The sequence below is a fragment of the Passer domesticus genome, chromosome 2, assembly GCF_036417665.1.
Source record: "Passer domesticus isolate bPasDom1 chromosome 2, bPasDom1.hap1, whole genome shotgun sequence".
In the NCBI taxonomy this organism is placed as follows: domain Eukaryota; kingdom Metazoa; phylum Chordata; class Aves; order Passeriformes; family Passeridae; genus Passer; species Passer domesticus.
The window spans coordinates 50736662-50755535 of record NC_087475.1 but is presented as its reverse complement, the minus strand read 5'-3'; the positions used below and the strand labels follow the sequence as shown (position 1 = coordinate 50755535).

The 18874-nt window shown below is 38.7% G+C and overlaps 1 protein-coding gene and 1 long non-coding RNA gene across 4 annotated transcripts in view; both read right to left on the bottom strand.

Annotated features, from left to right (window-relative positions):
• TBC1D4 (TBC1 domain family member 4) overlaps positions 1 to 18874 on the bottom strand; it is a 99867-nt gene that overhangs the window by 78825 nt on the left and 2168 nt on the right. The gene's annotated exons all lie outside the window — the stretch shown is intronic.
• Positions 1139 to 12971, bottom strand: LOC135293904 (uncharacterized). The gene is made up of 4 exons (XR_010356015.1): positions 12852 to 12971; positions 4128 to 4261; positions 2531 to 2727; positions 1139 to 1816 (listed from the first exon to the last, which is right to left on the bottom strand). It is a non-coding gene; the product is annotated as an uncharacterized LOC135293904 (long non-coding RNA).

Genomic DNA, 18874 nt, shown 5'->3' with positions numbered 1-18874 from the left:
TGTGGTTTGCTCTTCTCCTGCCAGGGCAGGATAAGGAAAATATCCCCAAGGCCACGGCTTCCAAGTTACCTACTGCTCTCATTTGCTTCTGCAAACTAGCTCTTGTTGTGTTATTTTACATCTAAATTGGTAGGAAAAAGGTGATCCTGGAAGTAGCCATATTGTGTGTCCAGGAGAATGAAAAAAATTGCAGAAGTAACAAAGACTTTCTGGCATTTAAGGGAGGCTGCATGTGAAAGAATGCAAATCCTACCATTCTGGGCCAATGCTAAAGCTTCTCTCATGTATGCCAAGGAGTACTTCTCTTCCAAGAAACCTCTTGAGTGCAAGTTATGATCCCCTGTTCCACTTCTGAGAGTTAAAAGCTTATTTGGACTACAAGAGAGATTGTAGTAGCTAATCATAAAGCATAATTGCTGAGAGCTTAAGCAAACTCCAGAAATAAGTACAACCATGGCTTCTGACTGATGAGAGATGCAGCCAAAAAAAGGTTCAGCAGAATCATGTAGTCTTGCACCATGTTTTCCCCAATTATATGGGAGCTTTTTGTTTTCTTTACAAACCATGTGAAATACCTGAGCTTCAACAGTTGCAAAACAGCTGAAAAGTATTTGGAAATGTTATGACATTGCTTTCAAGTTGTGCTTAAAGAAAACCTTTCAAAATGCATCACTGGAACTCCTACTGTTCATCATTTCCTTATTGGTTTATCTACTTTTGTGGTATTTTTTGTGTCAAATTTAGATCGGAATCACAAAATTAATATTCCAAAATGAATAATGACTTTGTTTCTCAGCCTATACCCATGCTAGATGTAAAAATAAAAAAAATAATTATTACAATCAGTGCTTCCTTAGATTTTAGGTTCTTTTCTACCTCAGTTTACATGTGCAACAGTGGAAAAGTGAAGGAACAGATTTACCTTTTCTATTTAATAATGAAGATGAAAATTCAAAGGAAAAATGGTCAGTCATTGTAAACAAGACATTTCTAACAAAAAGTTATATTCCTGACTGACTACTCCATGGACCAATGTCTGGCTATAAAAAAACCTAAGACTTAGATCTAATTTGGGATCTCTTAAAAATAGGGGTATTAACAAACAGAGAATGATTTTTACCTTATCAACACAGGATGTTTATTCCTGATTAACTTTATACATCAATGTTAATCTTTAATACATTAAAAATAGCTCTTGCAAAAGACAATACTTGTCCATGGTGCCTGAAGGTTAGGTTCCTCAGAACTATTCTGGTGTTTCCAATAAAGGCTTAAAGGATTGTATGTAGATTAGGAACCCTAAACTAGAAGGTTCTGCATGGCTGACCTCGAGCCACTGTAAAGTGAGACTACCATGTAACTTTTAAAATATCTTTTTAATAAATTGTATCATCTGAGCAATGGCAGGAACTCTCATGTTCTGAATCACTGCTCAGAGGACAGGACCAGTGCTTTGGAGACTAACCTCAGCTCCAGCTAACCAAGAGATCCAGGATGTAGCTTGGATCTTTCCACATGGGGGATCAGGGAGCAGTCAGCAGCCAAACATCTGCTTTCAAAAAGGCAGAAAGAAGCAGAAAAAAAAATTCTTGCAAGAAGGCAGATCCAGTTTCTGAGGAAAGAGGATGTTTTTAAGTATGCCTGGTTTCCAGAGGCAGATTCTGACCCCCTTCTGTAACACATGTCATCAGCTCTGGTATGACAGAGGTGAGGCCATTCCATGATGCTCCCTGAACAACAAGGCAGGCTTGCTCTTGAGACTGAGGCGCCTTCTGGGGTGCAGCACGGCTCTGCTCCTGCTCTGGGGGCTCTCTGTCTAATGAAAAACAGCACGTAGGAGGCAGTGTGAACCCAGACTTTATGTCATGGACAGAGTAAAGCAGAATCATAAACTGAAAACCATTCCTGGTCTCTTTCACACTACAAGTACCAACTAAGGACCTAGTTTATTTTCTGACATCAAGAAGCAATCCCAATGGATTTCACCTTGTAAAGACAAATCTGTCGCCTACCTTTGATCTGAAAACTAGAACAGTGCAATTTGTGCAGCTTAATTGTGCAAAACAGAGCAATTTTGCTGAACTCGTGTTAGAGCTATATAAAGCTTGCACTGAACAACTAAAATAGACTGGTACTCTGATGGGTACATGAGGCAAGCTCTCATGGAAATTTCCCTCCTGTTGCAATCCTAATTGAAACAATATGCTAGGAAATAACTGCTGAACACTCAACTGCTCCTATCACAACGTTTGTTTCAAAGCTTTCTGAACCTCATTGGCTCATTGACAGTCTTGAAAAAAAAATTGTGAAACAGTCTTAATGAATGGAATTTCTCCTCTCTTTAAATACCACAGTTGGGGTGTGTACATATATATATATATATGTATATTAATGTAACAATAAGACTCATGACAATTCCAGACTCATGACAGTTACCACCCACTGTCTTACTCAAAAGGTAAGGATACGGTGCTCCACATCACCAGTTCCAACCTTCTTGAAAAGTCACGAAAACTGAAGGACTACTCACCATCAAGTCTGTATTCTGTTGTGGTGTTTTGGGTTTTTTTTATACAGCACTCACTCTTTGCAGCATTATGTCAAAAAGAAGCCAGACTCCATGACCCTCTCTCTGCAACAGAGCTGTACTTCAGCTTCTGCCTGAATTTTTTGTGTTTGCATCTAGGCTGATTCTTAAAATTCTTTTGAAACGCAATTTAGCTCGACCTGTAAAGGCACATAATAAACTTCATTTGATAACAACAGTTTACAACCACAATCAAGTAAAATTGTCTGTTTTGGTGAAGTATAATTGTTAAATAAAGCACATGGTATGCAGACCCTTAAAATACATAACACTTTAAAGAGACCTCTGTCCCTGCTAGGCCCATTTGTCTGTGCACATAGCTGGCAAAGAATTTTGACCTTCACATGTCAGCTCATACTTAAAAATAAGATCTGTTTATTTTAAACCTATTAAACAAGTTTGTAATACTGAATGGATACAGGGCACCAAATATGCTTCTGTATCAAATGCAGTATGTCCAAGCTGATTGTTTCAAATTCAGAAATGCCTAAAAGTGATAAAACATTCCTGGAGTTTCTCTACTCTGTTAAAAGAAAAAAAAAAGAGACCAAGCAGCCATTACCAACAGACAGACCTGGAAACTTCAAAGAGAAATGGAAGTGTGTGTGGAGAAATAAACCTGTCTTTACAGGTAACCTAGGTGTTAATCAATGAAAACCCAAGGAAATCTGAAGAAATGCCCAAAATTTTTTTCAAAATACTCAATGTGTCTCAAAGGGTACCAGTGAATTTCACATTTACATTTAAGATAAATGGTGAATTTTTAAGAGGTGACAGACTTTTCCTCTCAAAGAAAGTCACATCTGCCCTTAATACATGTTAACATTCTCAAAAGTATTTGCTCTATATTCAGAGTGGTTGCTAAAATTTAGGCTATAAAGGCCTGTCCTTTAAATTCAGTAAATGAGTAATCATTTCCCTTCTGAAACTCTATTTGATAAACAGATGCATTTATCAGGAAATACCTTCTCAAAAATGAGATCAGTAACTTTCAACTATGCACAGCCCAGTCTAACCATCGTGTCTTGAATTCAAATGCAGCTGAAAGGATTTTTCACAGATGGTAATAAAAGGGGTAATGCACTCTTTACTACAGAGGCGTGACTGAATTCATTTAAGCTGTGAAATTACTTCTAATGCTATTGGAAGGCCTTTCTCTTGAAAATGAAATTACTGTGACTGAACTGCACAGGGAATTAATAAAACTCTAGTATTTCTTAACATCTCTGAATTCACAGAAATGGCTAGATTTTCATCTACCTTTTCCATAGCATCAGGGGAGTATCCATCACACACCTGGCTCTAGATGCTTATGGCTGAGGTGTGCAATTCTCCTCTAGTTTACTCTGACCTGGAAAGCAACACCTTAGGGCTCTCTTCCAGCAGCAGCAGGCTGGAAGTGCTGCTTCACTTCACTGGACTGCACACACATGGGTTTCACCAGCTCTCCAGACTGCACACAATACATAGTCCGTGTGTCCTGACTTTACTGTCTGCTCCTAAGGTACAAGAGAGCACCAACAGGGCTGCTGAGACTCACCTCTTCATAACCCTAAAACTGCTGTGCCAAGAAGATGCTCTGTCCCCTGGTGTTTATTCAGAAGCAAGAATATGAGACCACGGGCAAAGGATGAGATAAGTGCATCAATATCTTCCATGCTTCTTGAAGATGACCTTAAAAAGAAATGTCTATTTTTAGAGCCACCCTACCCCCAAAGGCCAGGGTTCCTCTCTAGTTCCTCTTGTTGGTCTGTCAGTCCATCTGGAGGGAAACTACAGTGCTCCAGTGCTTAAAATACAACAGAAAACACAACACAGTTCAGCAACTGCTAAGGAAGAAATACACTTTTACTTGGGTTTTGGATTCTGTTAAAAAATAAAATCACCACAATTAACTCTTTCAAGGCACCTGGAAATGCCTTGTGCAAATTCTTCAGTTTGGACTCACTCTTAATGTCTATGCCACATTTCTAATAAAACTGCTTTTTCCAAAACACCCTGAAGTTATCAGATGGTCACATAAAACTGTAATCAACTACAAGAAGCATATGGAAGAAAAGATCCAATAGCAGTTTCTTCAGTTCCCAAGTTTGTGGGAAAACAAGTAACAGTTTATTCTTAGAATGTCTTGCAATTATTTGAAGCTGGGCTGGAAGAGGATAGGTGACTTCTTATGCACTTTTCTATTAAAGCACATTGCAAACCAGCTAGTGAATTTTTAACATGCCTTGTTAAAAAACCAAAATTTACAAAAAGCTTTCATCTGGAAACAAGACCTAACCATAATGATCTTCAGATTAACCTACCCAGTCAAATATTGGGCTTGCAGCCAATTTCAGGAATATTCATAGACAAGCCAAGTCCCTGAAGTCAGCCAGAGTGTCCAAGAACACCTGAAAGGCCTGTGCCTTTAGAAATCAGCTTGGAGAGAACCACCACTTGTAAGTATTTAAGCATGTAAAATCAGCAGAATAATGTAGTTCTGGCAATAACTGGCAGATTTTTGCCAGCCCAGCTGTAACACTGGGCAATTGTGCCCAACCAGGAACTGCAGCTCACAAGGCAGCGGCATGACTGCAAGGCTGTTTACAAGCTGGGAGACAACCTGAAGTAAGGTCCTTTATTAGAAATTATACATATGATTCCATGTTCTCAGCATCTAGAAGGAAGGGCTTAAAGGAAAGGAACTTATCTATGCAATAGAGAGAGAGAGCTGGACATTTAAAGATGATCAGCCCCACAGACAGCAGGTCAGTGTTTGCTGAAACAGGACTTGTGTTTTTCACAGCGGCCATCAGCACCACAGCTGCAGATTCCTTTATGAGAAACTGCAGAACGAGCTGCAAAAAAATCACTTCTGCTTGAGGACACCCAAATTACTTCACAAGGTCTGAGCGTTCCCACAGATCACTTTTTGCAAGGCATGGATGTTTTTGCTTTATACCACTATGTGAGGTAATTCTTGGGATACACAGTGAAAGATGCAACACAAACATTGGATACTTGGACTCTGAAACAGCAAAGTGAAAGTCACTTACGCTTGAAAAAATATAATTATAGTAGAAGCTGAGGGAAATTTTACTGAGACACAATCATTCTTCACTGAAAAGCTGGAGAAACGCACAAGCATTAAATCCAAAGACATGAAATAGGCATTTTTGTTAATGTAGACTATTAAAAATTGCCAGTGACTCAATCTACTCTTGAAAATAACTGATCTTGTTTATAGTCCTAATAAGCATTCTGCACATAAAGTCATCCCACCTCCATCAGCACCTTTTTAAATTTTAATTTACTCATCTCTAAAAAACTACATCTAGTCTAATAATGAAAAAATTATTTTCAACCTATTTCTGGGGCAAAGAAATAATGTTTTTATGAATGGAATTTTCATGCTTGAGCTATTCAAAAACATTTTCATGCAACAGCATCTTTTAATGAGTAATTTTGATGTAGGTAATGTGTAGGTAATGTCCCCTCTTCTCTCAGCCAACACCATCTGTTAGTTTATACTCTGGAGGCTCAAGCGAGAGGCATGCACTGATGCATTCTGTCATTAATGCTGGGGCTACAGGCTGAGACCATCCAAGCTGTCAGAAAGAAGCTACTGGGTAACAGAGAGCTACCAGAGGACTCTGACCTACCTGGCCAAAAGACAGGGGGCATGGTTCTCTGTGGGACTTGAATCTGTGAGTGGCTAGGTGTAATATACTTGAAAAAATTACTGCTGTGTTTGGGTTTTTTTCCTTTATGTTATTCAAACTATGCAGACAGGCGATCGAGTGGAGAACAGGGGGTATGATGCCCAGGAAGGTATTCAGGTAGTTACTTATATTGTAAACTTGTAGCTGTAGTGCTACATCTCTGTAAGCAAACTGGCAACCAACTGTGCTTAGTGTTAGAAATAACATGATTCGAGAAATAGGAGTGCATTTGTCAGAGTCACTGGTTAATTATTCAGGAACCTGATTATCATACAGGACACTAAAAGCTTCCCTCTCCTATGACTGGCCACTAGTAATTCCCCCAGCAGACTCCCATGGAAGCATTACTATTCCCCCGTGGAGCAGGGGAATTGCCCTACTTTGGCCCTTGGCTTTAACCTGTGTTGCTGTCCTCTCCGAAATGGCACTCTGAAATTTTTGTAATGCATTGTTTCAAGTCCCATCAATTTGCCAGCTTCTTTAAGACCAGTGAGAGAACTAAAGGATTGTTAAAAACTATACCTACTCACCCTTTGCCACAGTGCACCAGGGCAGGGGTTTGCAATTATTCTTGATGCTCAGTTTTGAGACTGCTTGCTTGTAAAAAAGCAGCTGGGAGGCAAGGGCAATATTAAGGAAGGTAGAAGCCCTCTTTGTTTTACAATTAATTAACTAATCTGTAAAAATCTTCCAATGGACATGATGTTCGGTGATAACGAACTGAATACAATTTTTTGAGAGGATTAATTTTGCATAGTTGCATACTCTGAGGCTCATATTAAACACACTCAAACCTCACTAGATAGACATGACCATCAGCATGGGGACCTACAATAGCAGCCTGGTATTGCATTAAGAAGCAGAGAAGTAATAGTCAGGAGACTTTCAAGGCCAGATATTAACTTGATAATTTGATATATGAACCCTATCTGTATTAACAGTAAAAGAGAATGTGTTCTCTGCTACTATTATCAGTGGATTGACAAAGAAGAATAAATTAGAAATTGATAATTATGTCAATGTAATAAATATGTTTGCACATTTGAAAACCTGAGGCACTAGAAAATGCTGTTGAACCAATTAAATGTTCCAGAGATTAAAGCATGCTTATCTGGAGTGTACTTTTCACAGCAGTTTCTACTGGGTTCAAGTTTACTTTGCTCTTAACCAGGCAATCCACCAGCTGTAGCAGCAGCCGTGCAATAACAAACATCCTTCAGCAGCAACTTGTCTCACTACCAGCTACAAATGACTCAGCTGTTCTCATTAAGCTTCAGGAGTTATTTTGCTAATATTTCAGACTTTTACCATACAGCACACAATCCCTTCCCTCTATAGTAGAGACTGGGGATTTTTTTATCTGTTTGAGGTTTTTTGTTACTCATACCTTCCTCCTGAAACAGAACACATTTGTGTTGGTCACGGAGGAGACCAGCTTTCACCTCCCATCAGCCACTGGCAGTACAACTTAAAAATAAATTTGTGCCAGGTCATGTGTTTTAAAAAAAGGGTGTGAAGGTGAAACTAAACTTCAAATGCAAAGGAACTTTGAGCAAGTAAAAACATTAGAACAGCTCTATTAAAATTGAAATTAACACCATGCATTATTACTTTCACATAAAATTTTCTGTTCAAGTTTCTATTCAATAAACAGCTGCTACCAGAACATACATTTAAAAAAATCTGTTCATATCACTTTAAAAAAAAAAGCTAGTCTTGCTGATACTTCTAAAGAGCAGAACTTGAAACGAGCAATACTAACAGGAATAAAGTTAAAACTCTTATACTCCTTATAGCTGTATCAGAAAAACTCAGCTTCTGGCAGCAAGTAATTCATTCAAAAGAATTAATTACTGCTTTTTTTACTTTTAAGTTTTAATTTGGGCCAGCAGCTTGTGGGAAGCAGTAGGGTTAAAGGGATCATTATCTATTTTCCCCTATGGTCAGAGTCATGCCTCTTCATAATTGATGGTACTGCATCAGTACCAACAACTCCTTCAAAACTCAAAGACTATAATCCTGGATTGGGACAATTTCAAGGAGATGAGAGAACCAGAGGAGCAAGAGATAGGACATAAGAAAATAATAAGCAGTAATCTTCTATACATATAGAGTAAGAAGACCGGAAAAGCCCAAAAATTCAAAAAGTGATGCATCTGTGGACAATCAGCAAGGGATCTCAAAGTGATCTGTGTTCTTTACTGTTCTGTGGGCAGCTCTGATTTCTGTACCAGATTCCCCACAACCTTCATGGTGAGGCTCCCAATCCTACCTACACCGTGACCACTCACAGGTGTCAACTAGAGAAAACATCCCTTCAAGAAGTGTGCTCCCCTGGAAGAACACTCTGGGTGCATACCACAAAGTCATGCAAACTTCCATTGGCATGTAGATTTGGTGTTTTCTTAGGTCTCTGCAATGTTCCAAATGACAATAGCAACCCATGCTGAAACTGAATTAGAAACCTATCACATCCTCACTCACCTGTTTATTCAATTGAGCTGAAAGATATTTTGACATTTTAATAGGAACAATACAGACAGAAACAAAAAACCTTCAGAGTATTACTTTTATGACACAGTAAGATACTGCTATATTTGTTAGTAGAATGGCACTTAAAGCAGTAACAGAGTAGTGAAGCAGTATGATCTTCTAGCAGCTGGTGATCCTACAGGAAAAAACTGCAATCCAGACAATGATTTGTGTGCCTTGGATCCTGTTTCAGAACAGGGCTCTCCAGACAGTCTTAAGTTGTTCACTGAATAGTCCCCTGAAACCGACCCAAAGCAATTAAACAGGGGATGAAAACATGAAGCAGACCCTGCATAGTTTCATGCAGAGCTCTTGTGGGTGCATAACAACAGCCCTTCCAGGAGCAGTGATCCATCACAATGCACACACACTGCTCCCTGCACCATGGCTGGGGAGCCCACGTGGCAGCAGTACACCCAAGTGAATTAATTGGCCTGTGTAAAAGGACATTATTAGACCTATTTTATTTCTAACAGACCAGCCCAGGACAGGACTGGGTGCTGTGCTTCCACAAGGACAGCAACAACCTGTGGGACTCCACAGAATATTCTGAGCTTTCCACAGAGCTATGGTAAGAATTTTAAAATCTGCAAAACAAATGTCAAAGCTAGTGGAACTCTGCCAGACTTTTTCAGGTGATGGTAAACTATGTGTATAAAGTTTGACAGTACAATTGCAAAACATAACAGCTGGACTAAACAGCTAAAAGAATCTCCAGTATTAGAGGCTGGGTTGGCAAACAGTGAAATAGCACTGCAACATTTCATTTTGATACTTCAAGTTTAGCATAATAGGAAAGCTTATGATAATCAAGATAATAATGTAAGTCTTGTAGATTTGTTACTTGATAGGTAATGAGCAGCAGCATATACACATAAATCCCCGCCTTGCTGAGGTTGACACTTCTAGAAGTAACCGCCTAAAGCATCCAGTCTGTTGTGCTGGAGAAATACAAGAATTAATTATCTTCTCAAAATATAACCTTTTTATGGTGGTCATGTGAGAAGTCAGAGCAGAAGCATATCAAACAGCATATCAAATCTCAAAAATTTAAATTCTGATAAGAAATAAAATGGCACCAAAGCTAAGCTCCTGTTCAGCTTACTGATATTGTTAAAAAAATGGGGTTTAACCTCTAATTTTCACTAAACATGAAGTTCCCTTCCAAGCTTCCATACAACTACAACCAGCAAGGCTACAATTTTAAGTAAAACAGATGAAATGCAGAACAGTGAGCAATCATACAGAAACAAAACACTTGGTTACATAAACAATCACAAAACTCAAGCAGACCTAGCAGTCTGGGCTGGCCTCTATGTTTCTGTACACTCCCAACTATAATGCTGTGTATTTTAAGGACAACATACATATTGAAGAAAAGAAAAAAAATCCCTAAAAAACTCCACAACCTTTTTTACAGATTGATTGATAGCTCTCCATATGTATATTTTAATTTTTTTTTAATATCACCTTCTTCTGTGGCGATTTCTGCAGACAGAAGGTCACTATGGAAGAAATTGATTCATTTTGTAAACTTCACACTATCCCACTAAACTGCAGATATTATTTTTAGTTCTCCCTAGCACTAAGCAGACAGGGAATCCAAGGCACAGTGCCAGGATGTAAACCCACTCCTTCAGAGCTGGCTTTAATCATGTTGCCTTGCTCCTACTCAACTCCCATGTTTAGGTCAGCAAATTTTCTCTAGGCTAAATCTGAATATATGCACACATATGCCATGGATAATCTGGGTGTGTTTCTTCATGAATAATTTAAATAGAAGTATGGTGTGTTACTCCTCCTGAAAGGCTCACTTGATTTTCTTTTGGCAGCGTTCACCCAAAAAACTGTTGCTGAAGAAAAGCCAATATCTTGTGTCTATTTATAATGTAGTTGGTTTACAAAAAAAAGAGTATCCTCTTTACTAGTTATTTTTTGTACTGCTAAAGTTTGCAGTCATGCTGCACAGAAAATTGAGGCCTTCAGTGAGTACAACCATAAAGTCAGGCAGAAGTATTGTTTACAAAAGGGATACTTGTTTTAAATTGTTCTCCATTTAAAAAAAAAAGTCTTGTACAAAAGCCTAAACCAAATTTTACAGAAAGAGCAGTATTTTCCATAGAAAGCTCTCTTAGCAGTTGTTATGGGATTTGCACATCAGAGCAGCATTTCAGGATCTTAAATTATATCCTTGGTTTTTTGTTTTTGTAGAGTATACTTACAGTAGTTTGTTTGGCAATTTCTGACCTAACTGCTTAATTGCCACAGAAGTACCGTGACCCTGAGGGCAGCCTGGTATTTATTTTCATTGCCAAGTATGGCAGCAGGTCATACACACAATCTCTTCCCCTTCTAATTTCCACACAAGCAGGAATGAGTTTTTTCACCTTAGACTACCAAAGCTATAATTCTGCACGCTGTGACAGAGCTGGGGCAGGCAGGAATTGCAGACTTTTGCGTTTGCACAGCACCTGAAGGTCAAACACCAGCTTTCAGCATGGGCTTTAGCTGGAGTTGGTGTGATGCTTCATTTCTGCCCTTCAGTCAAGCAGCAAGCAAGCAACTGGTTCCTCCCTGGCAAATACAGCACTGTTAAATATACATTAACCTACTCTATTTTTATTTAGAAATCTTACTGTAACTTGAGATGGAGTTGTTAGGAATAATCAAGCCAAAGCCAGAAACAAACTATGAACAGGCACATAAAAATATGCTTCAACAAGTTAGCACTGCACATCCTAGTCTTTCACTGCTCTGTTACTGAGTATTTACTCTATTTCAGAAATACTTAAGAACCCACAGACTAGTGACTATTCCCAAAGTTCCTGGGACATTGCTGCTTTTTGCCTTTTTTCTGAATTAACGTAACAGGAAACCCACATCTGTGTCACATAATATATGAAATATATTTAACTTCAGCATTCTAAAAAAATAAATATTTATTTATCTTGCTAGGAAAAACAAAATCATGAACAGTCTGGAAGGCAGTCACTGCTATGCCCTGGAGGATAATATTCTGACTTCCCTCAACATGTTTTTCAATGCATCAAGGATCTCTAAACAGTGCTGTGCAGATCTACATGTTCCTGCCAAGAAGAGTAATGAAACAAAACATAACCCCAGTCACTTTAACAGAGCAAGATCTTTGTTAAGGTTTGTCAACATACAAAAATGAACTTCATGACTGAAATATACCTCTAAAGTCAGCTGTAATGGGAGAGGGAAAACCACAGAGCTAGGGATGGTAGAGCTGGAAAAAAGCCACACTTCTATAGTATTGGTTTTACCTTACCCAACAGCTTCTACAAGCCTTTCACACTGGCTTTGAACAACGCTCTCTTTCATGTTTGCATTTTAAAATTAACCCTTCACAAAAAAGTGCCACGTGTCCAGTACTGTAGAATCCTTCCTATCTTCAGCAGTTCCAGAGATACAGAAGAAAATCCTCAACATATTACCCTTCCAAATTTCTAGAAAATATTATTTTTAAAAGCCTATCTAATTCTGAATACATAAAATTATTTTAAAAAGGAAAGTTATGGATTCCAGGAGAAAGGAACCAGATATGAACAGAGATGAAGACAACTCACTACTACAAGTAGCTTACAAAGTCAGGAAATGTGGTTGAATAGACACAATTCCTCCAAAGCATCAAGCAGAGTTTCTGAATAGCATTAGGAGTCCAATAAAAATTTAACAATGAAAAAAAAAAGTGTTTCTTTTTTGCAGTGGTTCAACTGAAGTATTTTGCCACTCTTACAAAATTATCCAAACTAAAAGGAGTTGTAACACAACTACGTAATTATTGGTTCACTACATCTTTTTGAGGCTCTGAACAGAAAATTTAAGACATGTTATACAGGTATTTACTATATGCCATTAACCTTATCTGAACTTCATGCTGTGACAGCCTTTGAGGTACATGTTGAAAGTTTTTGTTCAGTTGACTCAACTAAAACCACACAAAAAGACATTAAAACCATGTTTAAGCACTGCAGCTGAAGCCAAGACACAAAGTTTGATCTTACCAAGGTAAAATGACACCTAATAGTCTTGCTGGTGCTTTTCCTTTTTCTTCATCCAGAAAGAGTCTGCTAAGGGAGCAGTGGAAATCCTGGCAGCACCACCCTCTCCAAAAGAGGACCAAGTAATTAACTTCTCACTCTAAGTCCTAATTCCCTGCAGCAGGGAGAGGGGGCGGGGGGCTAAGCAGCCCATTTCTCCTACAAGGGGTGGCTTTAAGCAGGCTTTGCCTCAAACAGCGAGGCACATTGCTGCTCATTTCAAGCAGGGTGGCTGCTACCGAGAGGCAGAGGCAAGGAAGGGAGAGAGGCTTGAGGCAACCACAGGCTTTGCGCTGGTAGAGCGTGACTACATTCAGAATAAAAACTAAGTGGATTTTTCAAGATACATAATTAACTTTTATAAAATGTAAAACTTAAGACTCTAACATCGGCTTCAATGAGCCCCTTCAGTCAAATGCATGTGGTTTTGCTGCTTGTGTGGGTTTTTATGTTCTTTTCTCTGAAGTGTTAAATACACTATTGGAACTAAGCCCATCCAGCACAAACACGTTTACCTTTGACCGACGAGAAGGGGAAAACTGAAATACCAAAGTAATTTCAGATCTACAGGACCATCAAGAATATTTATTTGGCCACCTCACTGATCTACCAGATGTCACCTGAAAAGGGGTAAAAATCCCCACATGTTCATGGATGAAAACAGGCATATCCAAAACTTATGCGTGTTCTCTGCTACCCAAAACAAATCCCAAAATAGGAAGTCACATAGTTCATGCATCCCTGGTGTAACCACTTCCATATTTTTACCCTGTCCTGTGATATTCAGTATTGTCTTTTTATATGTAGACCTCTCCAGGGACAATACAGTTGTTTGTCAAATGATCATATCCTATCTTGCATTGGTCATGCTCTACTTTATTTCGGAACCCATGTAACTGCATAGGGTCTTGATGTACGTATTTGTGTCAGAAGGTAAGGTGACAGATACTGTATCACAGGTGATACAGAACAGGAAAGCACAGACCCTATTTCTGAATTACATCACTTCACTTTGCTGCCTTAAATTTGGGTTTCAGCAGCCCTGGAAACACTACACAACAAACATATTACATTATGTTAATGACCTTTACAAGTTGATTTTTACACTTGAAGGTCTTGTAGGTCTTTTTATCTCCTTGTGTTCTCTAAAGGTGTCTCAGAACAGCACATAAACATGTGGAAGATGTTAGAGTTTGTATACGTGACAAGTGACAAAAGCTACATTGGAAATAAACTCCTCCTTTTTTCCTTGTCCCTGCACTTGAAACAGTATATGAAACCACAAAGGAAACAAAACCAGGTGGCAGAGGACAGCTGGTACCACGAGGGGATCATGCCAATGCTGCTGAAATTCTGCATGACCTACAGACAGCAATCTCTGAACTGGTCCCAATTCCCTGCAGTATTCATTCACCACTTTACCTCAGAGAAACTCAAGATGTTCAGGGAGCTCCAAATGGGGAAGATCGATGGAAGAGATCCAAGGAATGGTGAGCTGTGCACATCAAATGCTGTACCAAACCTTAGCAAAGACTGATAGGCATCAGGAACACCACTATTTCATAACGGCTGCTTAGAAATTAAATCTTTTCTAGAATTCACTTTTATAAATAAACACCTTCAAGAATCTTGGTCAGAGATTTTCATCACCCCTAAAAATCAGACTCTCCTTGTTGTCAAGTCACATATGCTAGCTAAATCTTTTTAAAGTCAGATTTGTATTTAATTGTTTTTAGAAGAAACTGCCTCTACATTGACAGACAGGACAAAAAAAACCCCAAAACCTAGAAATAAATAATCAGAAGAGAAGCCTCAATTTAGTATTCTCAGATACACACAACTGCCTTTCTTTAAGACAGCACTATTATCAGGTCACTGTTTACCTGCAGCCACTCTCTGTGAAATACATAATTTCATGTATTTTATTTGGCCTTTTTGAAAATACAGTCCTCCAAGACATTGCTTCTACTCCACAAATAATAGGTGTTTTTCATGAGCTGCAAAAGGAAAAATGAATTCATTCTTTCTACAAACATGACAGACAAGGGCATTTAAAATAATTCTTTCTTCTCCTAAACATTGGCCAGGAATAACAAGGCTGTATATCACCATTTAGAAACACTCAACAATTTTAATGTTTTTATTATTTATTCTGTTTGTGACATGGGGAAAAAATATTATGGACAGGATGTTCAGAACCAAAATTTAAAGATAGCTTTACAATCCTAAAATGAAAAGTACTCTCATTTTCAGGAAAAAAAAAGTGCCAAATCTATTAAGAAAATCAAAAATGAAACCTTAAGCTCTCAACTTTCAGTTTCAAAAAAGGGAGTGCAAGACTTTTCATCTGAGGCTGTATAGCCCATGTGAGCTAGAGATAATAAGGCTGCTCACCAAACAATTCTGCATTCATTGCAAGCCCTTAACATCCATGCTTTGTTCTGAGTCATTGCTTTTCAGTTTCTCAACCCATGAATGAAATTCTGACCCACACGAACTTAGAAAACTTTCATTTTTTTGGTCCCTCCAAGACTTGTTTTCTTGGTAAAAATTGGGACAACGTATCTTTCTCACAGAAAATCTTTCCTCTGTAACCAAATTGTGCTATCAACCAAATGTCAGCTCTCCCATTTGCTACAGAATCCTTCAAAACCTAGAGCATATCTATTTTGTCAGGTCTGTTATACCTATTCAAAACACATCTTATCAGACAACTCAACCGGTGCAATGCTTTAATATGAATTCCAACAATGCTGTATATATGTACTTCCTAGACCTTGACTTTACTGCCATTAAAGCTCATGCTCCTATGTCACAGAATAATCAAAGGACAACAGAAATATGCATGTAAACTTGACAAACTTAGTTCTTCAAACATTTCTTACTTACATCCTTCAGTAAGAAACTTATGTAACATGATATTCATACAGCATAAAAGCCTCCTTTGACTAGACTTTGTACTGATGCCTTGCTTTTCCAAGACAACAATTGTCTTACGTCCTTGCTTTACTGAAACACATTATTCAACAGAAAAGAAACACATTCTTGGAATAGACAAGTGTTTCTGACAAGTGGGCTGTCTCTGGCTCTTGTCTCTAAGTTTCTACCTCTCCAGTTTTTATCACAACTCTACACTGTCACCAAAAGGCTCCATAATTTCTGCTTCACCTTGAGAAAGCCTAGACCCTTAACACATAGGTGTAGCACAAAGACACAGCTATAGATTATGCCCACAAGAGCTAAATTCAACTGATGTCTGTCCACCTGAACATCTTTTTTCCACAGCCAGCTCAGATTACTTTTGAAACCTTATAACAATACCTTTTCATCATGCTTAGAAGTTTGAGAAGAGAAAACCAAAACGCATGCAATGAGTTCTTACTTAACTGGAGAAAACAACTATTTTCACTAATAAGAAGCAAGTAAAGTATAACTTGATTTAGGATGCCAGTTCCGGTTTAAAAAAAAATCCTCTCAAAACAGGCTTATTCATGTTTCAAGCAGGAAACACACAATCTAGATCAGCATGATAATAATAGAAAAAATGCAGAAAGACATCATACCATAAACCTCTCCCCCAGAGAACGGGGAGCTCAAGGCAATTGTCGAACTGCATTGATTGTTCCACACAATTGAAATCTGGTTTATAGAATACAATCAGTATTTAGGTAAAAAGTTGAGCTTGAAAATACTAATTAAACAGCCTTTTCTCAGTGGCTGCAAGAAGGGTATGCCTGTCATATTTATAAACTCTAACTTTTGGGTAAAAAAAAAAATCTGTTCTGAGGATTGTAAAGAAAATCTGTCAAATATAAAATGAGACAATGATGTCATCTGATGTCTACATACAGTCTGCGCATACTCAATAATTCTCAAATGATAGTAACACAAAACAACAAATCTCTGGCTGCTTCTCAGAAGCCACCAGGCAACACTAAATAGACAAGTACCCTTACCCACTCCAGCTGGCTACTGCTTTGAACAGTTACAAGAAGCAGCAAACACTGTAGTAAGTTCTGAGGGAGAGAAAAAAGGGCAAACATTTCTGTTCCCATCTCCACCAGTCAGATGGCTTCAGATGTCTCCCCTTGTAATTAAACAGCAAAAGAAAGAGACACTCTGCCCCTTCAATAAAAGTATCTTAGCATGCCAACAAGCTCTGGGTTTGACACTCTGCCGAAGTACTACTCCAGAACAGGAGTCACTCCACTGGCTCCTACTTTTCAGCTCTGCCTAAAATTTTCAGGCTTTCAAATAACATACGAAGGTGTTTCATACTGTTAGCTCACTCTCTCATTTCTCTCCAGTAACAGCAAATAATATTAAAAGATGTTATCTTCCTGCCTGATGTCATCAGAGTGCATATTACATTGGCTTTTCACTGGTCATCTGGTAAAGAAATTTTCAGAGAACGGCAAGAGGCAGTGCTTTTTTCTATGAATATCAGCCCTTTTTGTGATCATAGTGAATGCACGTGCAGCCTAAACATTGTGCAGTATAATTGTGGACAAAGCAACAGGCTTCAAGACAAAACTTTCATTCTCACCTAGATTGTTTATTGAATTATCAAGATAGCACTAGTTCCTGGAAAGTCAATCATTAACCCCTCCCTTTTATAATTAACATCCACCATTCAAAATTATGGCTAGCTGTCCTCTCACTCAGAGACCCCAAGACATCTCCTGTACCTTTCCTGCATTCCAGAGCTACTTAGCATGCTGCTGAACTTAATACTGCCAGAGTGGACAATACCACGGCTTTGCTCTGGCAAATCTGAAGTCAGCAAAACTTCCACAGAATCATAGAACGGTTTGGCTTGGAAGGGGTCCCAAAGACCAGCTAATTCCACCCCCACTGCCAGGGAACACCCTTCCACCAGACCAGGTCGCTCAAAGCCCTATCCAACCTCAAACAATTCCAGGGATGGAGCACCCACAGTTTCTCTGGAAATTGTCTTCTCTAGAAGTTCTGGAAAGGCTATATGACCCTTCCCCTTCTTGGCCACTCATTGATACCATGTGCCGCCAACCCACCTGCCTTGATGTAAACAGTCATTAGGGTTGCATAGTAAAGCAAATGAGGGAAGCAGTTTGGAAATACTCCAGAGAAGGTAAGGGAGAAGCAAGCTTAACACCAGTCAATTCCCAGATCCTGTTTGCCATATGGCTGCACAAACAGTTGCGCTGCCAGGAGGACAAAGCTGAGAGGAAGAAACAAGGGGTTCAGGCTTGAAGAGGACAGGATCATTTTTCTCAGTAGCAGTGCCAACTTAGGTTGGCTGAAAGTCACTATAGCCCAAGATGGAAAATGAGGTTGTCTTAAAATAACAGCTGTGAAAAATACTTTCTAAGTTAATACACCACACGAGGCTCACATAACACTATGAAACAGAAGTGCGTAAAGATCTTGACAGCATGCAAGGACAACATCAATTCTATAATAAACAATTAAGAGCTTAGAAAGAAGACTTTTAGAGCTAGTAACATGCTACTTGACTTTACCCACTCAGAATTAAGCTTTAGCACAGACCAACAGCTAGATACCTGCACAGGCTTAGCCAACAAAGCCTGGAAAAATCAATAACAAAACTCAGGGTGGGGGGGAGGAGGAGGTGGGGGGTGAGAATCCACCTTTTCCTTTTTGTACCTTAATAAAACCTGCCTGTTAATCAGACACTTGTGAATCACATTGCTAGCTCTGCATTTACTACCCTCACTGTAGCTCAAAATCATGTGCTGAGTAACACTCCTGGGAGGGATAGATTCTTTATTAATGATAACAAAGTTAAAAAATCTTAACAGGTATAACTAAAAAATGAACAAGATACCAACTTCTTTCAATAGGAAGACTTAACCTACAGCATCAGCTTGATTTAATTCAATGTACATAAGGCACTTTTCCCATGAGGAAAGAAGGAAAGACATATGGATAGAGCTATAGTCAGAAACAGCCTTCCAAATGTAAATGTATGTAGTACTTTGCACATT